This window comes from Pristiophorus japonicus, chromosome 2 (genome assembly GCF_044704955.1).
Source record: "Pristiophorus japonicus isolate sPriJap1 chromosome 2, sPriJap1.hap1, whole genome shotgun sequence".
NCBI lineage: Eukaryota > Metazoa > Chordata > Chondrichthyes > Pristiophoridae > Pristiophorus > Pristiophorus japonicus.
Window position 1 is genome coordinate 335,271,454 of NC_091978.1, and position 7,477 is coordinate 335,278,930.

The window sequence follows — 7,477 nt, forward strand, 5'->3', positions numbered from 1 at the left end:
TTTGAGTAAAACATTCCCGGTAAAAGTGAAAGACCTCACATCTGATGACTCTTACAAGTCAAATTCTATAACTACATAAGTACATGTAAATAAATGTAATACTCTTGCGGATCCGACATGGTCATTCCATTGTTTGCGGCATTGGTTGCCCTCACGCACCTCGTTGGTCGCCAACGAGAACACCTCGGCTATCTTGGCCCCTATCTTCTGGTAGCCTTTGGGGTGGGCTTCCCACACCCTCCCTGGGTCAAATCACCCCAGCGTAACTCGACCTCCTGCAGGAGGGAGGCATTTGCTTCATCTGAGAACCTCCTCACTCTTTTGCGCTCTCCAATGTGCTCCTCTCCCAGCTCACTGCTCTCACCAGCATCAGTCTCCAAAGCGTCCTCCTCTCCCTCCATTATAGGCACCAAATTCGGGAAAATATCTGGCTGGTAACAGCTAACTTTTTTTTCCCAATTTGCTTAAAGCTCAACTCTCCCTCCTTCCTCCCAAAGTAGCCACACCATACCCACACACGCCTTCACTCCCTCTCAGCTCCCTCTCTATCTGTCTCCTCTTCTGCGCATGTCATGATGACCCTTGACCTCCTGAATCGTGAGAATCGAGCATTGCCATGCCGTTGCTAAGGATGGTGACACTTTACGGCAGAAGGTCAGAGAGATTTAATGCTACTGCCCTTTCATATTGCTCGCTGACACGCCCAATTTCAAAAATGGAGACAAGGGTCTTTGAGAATGGGTGACAAGCCGGCGATTTGAAAACCCATTTTTACCACCCACGCCAGAAATAGGCGAGATTTCTTTTGAAAAAGGTTGATGTGCAGCTCTAACCTACCCACAAATAAGCACCTTTATACAAAATAACCACGTGGATGTGTGTAATTTTTAAGTGAGTGCACTTTTTCTGGGTAAGGTTGGAAATTGTTTTGGTTGTAAGATGCGAGTGGGAGAAGCATTATATAGTCATGTTTTGGTTTTGACAAATTGATTTATACTATTGTTGATCTCTAATTAACTTAATGCAGAAGAATAACTTTTTTTTTGTCTATCTATAATACATTAAAAAATTACATATGTCCACTTTCTGTCCTTATTTCCTATGTCACACTTTTTGTCGACTTCTTACCATAATAAATTCTTATGTCCACATTTATAATGGAAACTGCCGGTGGAAATTGTCACGCTGTAATTACACCTTCCTGCCAGTGGTGGTGCAATTGCATCTTGGTTTTGCAACTCTCAGCTCTTCAGCCTTTGCTGTACAGAAACTCTTATGTTTGAACCAACTCCATTTCTCTGCTATTTAATTATAAACCATATCAAATCAAAGTATATAAAAATGAGAGCAGAATTCATGATTTTTTTTAATGGAAATTGAGTTGAATCAACCTATTAGCCCAATTATCCTCGGCTCTCTAGCAGTGCTTCATCTGGAAATTACACTTCATCCGAGATAAAGCGAAGTAATATGGAGTCAGAAACAGATGGTAGAAAGGTAAAAAGCAATAGTGGAAGGCCGAGTAAACAAAGGCAAGAAACAAAAAGGGCCACACTACATCATAATTCTAAAAGGACAAAGGGTGTTAAAAAAACAAGCCTGAAGGCTTTGTGTCTTAATGTAAGGAGTATCCGTAATAAGGTGGATGAATTAACTGTGCAAATAGATGTTAACAGATATGATGTGATTGGGATTATAGAGACGTGGCTCCAGGATGATCAGGGCTGGGAACTCAACATCCAAGGGTATTCAACATTCAGGAAGGATAGAATAAAAGGCAAAGGGGTGGGGTAGCATTGCTGGTTAAAGAGGAGATTAATGCAATAGTTAGGAAGGACATTAGCTTGGATGATGTGGAATCTATATGGGTAGAGCTGCAGAACACCAAAGGGCAAAAAACGTTAGTGGGAGTTGTGTACAGACCTCCAAACAGTAGTAGTGATGTTGGGGAGGGCATCAAACAGGAAATTAGGGGTGCATGCAATAAAAGTGCACCAGTTATCATGGGTGACTTTAATATGCATATAGATTGGGCTAACCAAACTGGAAGCAATACGGTGGAGGAGGATTTCCTGGAGTGCATAAAGGATGGTTTTCTAGACCAATATGTCGAGGAACCAACTAAGGGGGAGGCCATCTTAGACTAGGTGTTGTGTAATGAGAGAGGATTAATTAGCAAGCTCGTTGTGCGAGGACCCTTGGGATAGAGTGACCATAATATGGTGGAATTCTACATTAGGATGGAGAATGAAACAGTTAATTCAGAGACCATGGTCCAGAACTTAAAGTAGGGTAACTTTGAAGGTATGAGGTGTGAATTGGCTAGGATAGATTGGCGAATGATACTTAAGGGGTTGACTGTGGATGGGCAATGGCAGACATTTAGAGACCGCATGGATGAACTGCAACAATTGTACATCCCTGTCTGGCGTAAAAATAAAAAAGGGAAGCTGGCTCAACTGTGGCTATTAAGGGAAATCAGGGATAGTATTAAAGCCAAGGAAGTGGCATACAAATTGGCCAGAAATAGCAGCGAACCCGGGGACTGGGAGAAATTTAGAACTCAGCAGAGGAGGACAAAGGGTTTGATTAGGGCAGGGAAAATAAAGTACGAGAGGAAGCTTGCAGGGAACATTAAGACGGACTGCAAAGGTTTCTATAGATATGTAAAGAGAAAAAGGTTAGTAAAGACAAACATAGGTCCCCTGCAGTCAGAATCAGGGGAAGTCATAACGGGGAACAAAGAAATGGCAGACCAATTGAACAAGTACTTTGGTTCGGTATTCACTAAGGAGGACACAAACAACCTTCCGGATATAAAAGGGATCAGAGGGTCTAGTAAGAAGGAGGAACTGAGGGAAATCCTTATTAGTTGGGAAATTGATGGGATTGAAGGCCGATAAATCCCCAGGGCCTGATGGACGGTATCCCAGAGTACTTAAGGAGGTGGCCTTGGAAATAGCGGATGCATTGACGGTCATTTTCCAACATTCCATAGACTCTGGATCAGTTCCTATGGAGTGGAGGGTAGCCAATGTAACCCCACTTTTTTAAAAAAGGAAGGAGAGAGAAAACAGGGAATTATAGACCAGTCAGCCTGACATCGGTAGTGGGTAAAATGATGGAATCAATTCTTAAGGATGTCATAGCAACGCATTTGGAAAGAGGTGAGATGATAGGTCCAAGTCAGCATGGATTTGTGAAAGGGAAATCATGCTTGACAAATCTTCTGGAATTTTTTGAGGATGTTTCCAGTAGAGTGGACAAGGGAGAATCAGTTGATGTGGTGTATTTGGACTTTCAGAAGGCTTTCGACAAGGTCCCACACAAGAGATTAATGTGCAAAGTTAAAGCACATGGGATTGGGGGTAGGGTGCTGACGTGGATTGAGAACTGGTTGGCAAACAGGAAGCAAAGAGTAGGAGTAAATGGGTACTTTTCAGAATGGCAGGCAGTGACTAGTGGGGTACCGCAAGGTTCTGTGCTGGGGCCCCAGCTGTTTACATTGTACATTAATGATTTAGATGAGGGGATTAAATGTAGTATCTCCAAATTTGTGGATGACACTAAGTTGGGTGGCAGTGTGAGTTGAGAGGAGGATGCTATGAGGCTGCAGAGTGACTTGAATAGGTTAGGTGAGTGGGCAAATGCATGGCAGATGAAGTATAATGTGGATAAATGTGAGGTTATCCACTTTGGTGGTAAAAACAGAGAGACAGACTATTATCTGAATGGTGACAGATTAGGAAAAGGGGAGGTGCAACGAGACCTGGGTGTCATGGTACATCAGTCATTGAAGGTTGGCATGCAGGTACAGCAGGCGTTTAAGAAAGCAAATGGCATGTTGGCCTTCACAGTGAGGGGATTTGAGTACAGGGGCAGGGAGGTGTTACTACAGTTGTACTGGGCCTTGGTGAGGCCACACCTGGAGTATTGTGTACAGTTTTGGTCTCCTAACTTGAGGAAGGCCATTCTTGCTATTGAGGGAGTGCAGCGAAGGTTCACCAGACTGATTTCCGGGATGGCGGGACTGACATATCAAGAAAGACTGGATCAACTGGGCTTGTATTCACTGGAGTTCAGAAGAATGAGAGGGGATCTCATCGAAACGTTTAAAATTCTGACGGGGTTAGACAGGTTAGATGCAGGAAGAATGTTCCCAATGTTGGGGATGTCCAGAACCAGGGGTCACGGTGTAAGGATAAGGGGTAAGCCATTTAGGACCGAGATGAGGAGAAACTTCTTCACCCAGAGAGTGGTGAACCTGTGGAATTCTCTACCACAGAAAGTTGTTGAGGCCAATTCACTAAATATATTCAAAAAGGAGTTAGATGTAGTCCTTAGTACGAGGGGGATCAAGGGGTATGGCGAGAAAGCAGGAATGGGGTACTGAAGTTGCATGTTCAGCCATGAACTCATTGAATGGCGGTGCAGGCTCGAAGGGCCGAATGGCACCTATTTTCTATGTTTCTGTGTTTCTATCCTGACTCAGTGCATGAAGAGAAGCAACAAGAGCAGCAGCAGGCTGGCCAACCACAAGGAATGTTAATTGGGCCTCTCGTGCCCACAGGTGAAGGGGTTTCTAAAAGGCCTTACCCAGCTCATAGTCACTTCCCTAGAATTGTGTGAGCAGCACTGTACGCGGAGGCTGCACTTCTCCAGACAGGCTGTCACCGATCTGTGCAGCCAATTTTGTGCACAGCAAGCTCCCAGAAACAGCAGTGAAATAAATAACTTACCTGATCATCTATTTTAGGTGTTGGTTGAGGGAATAATGATGGCCAGGACACCAGGGGAACTCCCCAACTCCTCTTCGAGTGGTACATTGGGATCTTTTACGCCCATCTGAGAGGGCAGACGGGGTCTCCTCTGAAAGACGGCACTTCAGTCAGTGCAGCATTGCCTCAGTATTCACTGGAGTGTCAGCCTACATTATGTGCTCAAGTCTCCAGATCAAGAAGCGATTCTTACTGTCTGAAATGCTGAGTGCCTTGAAATAAATTAACTGCGTACACCAATAACAAGCCATTCCTGTAACCTCTCTACATGAGACAAAATTAGTGGTGAAAGACTGGTTATGGAAAGTTTATACGGTTCTGCCCACTGTGAACAGGGTAAGTTTAATCTCTTGGGGACAGTTTTAAATGCAGCTCCTAGAGCTGAAAAGACAGTGTTCAACTTACCTGCCCTCATTAGTCCCTTGAATTGTAGCAAATATTGTATCATGAATGATTTTCAAGATAGCTATTATTTGAAATTAAAATATTTAGATTTGCTCCATACTAGGGGTTAAACAAAGACAGTGAAGTGTAGTAACATGTGTGAGGGGGATGGTGACTTGACTCATCCTAAGATAAACTTAATTGCACTTGGCACTTAATTTTACTTTTTCCAAGTTCCGTAGATTGAACTCTCTCTTGAAGCCCTTGAATTTGAACGGTAGACTAAATCCAGTGTGAGATCACAGTTGAAGTCGTTGATAAATATATGCATGAGTTTGTAACTCAGTCAATTGCTATAACAAACTATTGAACAAGAAAAGGCTACTTATCCTCCAAACTGGTTTCTTCCAATAAATTGTCTGACTCACACTTAAATTAACTCTTGCCCAATCTCTGAAAAAAAAGGAATAACCAGGTGAAGTTTCCAAGACATTCTGTCTGTATGTGTTCCAAAGTAATCTGATTAAAACCGAGATACCAATCTGCATTGTTCTGACCAGATACTTTCCACTGAGACTATAGACTCTAAGTACCCTGTAGAATTTATGGTTCCTGTGTTTTAATCACTTGTATCTCTAATCCTTTTCACCTTCAATCTAATTCATATTAGCTATTTATTTGTTTCACTTTCAATAGAATTAATCAAATCAGCAGAAACCTTTTTATTTTGTTTATTTTTTCATATCTACTACTTCGGGGGAAAAATTCTTCTAAACTCTAGTCTTGGTTAAGACTGCAAGATAATTTATTTTGTTAGAAACACTCCTACGTTAACATGAATGAATCCTGGAGAAAATTATTGGAAAAATGCTCCAAAAAAAAAGTGGAGTTCAAATAACTTAAAATGCTGCATTAAGGACTTGCAAAGAAGATATAGTCTTTGGGGCCCAAATTGCCCCCCTCTATATGGAGCGGAGAGTCCTTACTGACCGGGGGCAGGAACGGGCCGACCCTTCCGAAATTGCCCCCGGACCGGAAGTGTCAGGAACGGGTTTCCGCACCGGCCATTTTCCAACCGCATCGGGTACGCGCCGACCCCTTACCGACCAGTGGTGACCCCCTTTCCGATCCCCGCGGGAAATTGCCCTGCGGGAGCGGCGCTATCGCCGGTCAGTGTCACTGATAGCTTTCCCCAGCGGGGAGCTGTCTGTAGCTGGGCAGCGCATCCGCCCTTAAAGGGGAGATCACGCTGCCGGCGACTCGGTTATTTTTTTATTGTCGGCCGACTACCAGGTCAGGCTGACAATTATGCCCACGGGTTCGGCCGGGCCTGCAACAGGCAGCCTGGCACCCCCTTTTTGGGTGCCAGGACCCTGGCTCAGCCAAAATCCTCCCTGGTGGCTCAGTGTTTGCCAGTGAAATGGCTGCAGAATTCACAGCAGCCCTCCCCTTTTAACTGAAGGGGAGAACATAAGAACCTAAGAATTAGGAACAGGAGTAGGCCATCTAGCCCCTCGAGCCTGCTCCGCCATTCAACAAGATCATGGCTGATCTGGCCGTGGACTCAGCTCCACTTACCCGCCCGCTCCCCGGAGGGATGTGATGCGTCAGCGCGACGCGACAGTTTTGCTGTTGACTTGGAGTGACGGCCGTTCTGACCCGCCCACACTTCTGCCCCGCTGACGACTGCAATACCACTCCGACCAGAAAAAATAAAGTCCTGAATTTCGGCAGATTAACCGCCCCATGCATTGGGGCAGACAGAACACTTATAAAACGGTAAGTGCACCCTGTTTAGGGGGCAATTTTGGCCCCTTTGATTCTAGATTTAGATATAATGAAAAGAAATAACAATTTAAAGACTCTGCTGAGTAAAAAGTTGTTGATTATTTGTCATGACAAAGTCATGGTTTTCTACAATGCCTGTAATTTACTATTATAGGTTTGCTCTTTTAATTTAAACGATAAGAAAACACTGGATTGCCTCAGTGTCCTCAAAGCAAACAAAAAAACGTTCCCCTTTTAAAGGGGTACAACTAATAGAAGACTAAATCATAAAAGACATAGCAAACGTAAATAATACTATTACACTCTACATGTCTACTATACATTCCAGACCCTGCGGCGCCCACCAGTCACGGAAGGCCTCAAGCATACCGTTGGACACCATGTGCTCCTTCTCCAAGGCTATCCCGACAGAGCGACCACCCCCACAGACACATTTGTATGGCCACCCTAGCCAGGCCCAGCAGCAGACCCACATGGAGATCCTCTGACGCCGGCCCTCCCCTCTGTACTGACTGGCCAAAAATCAG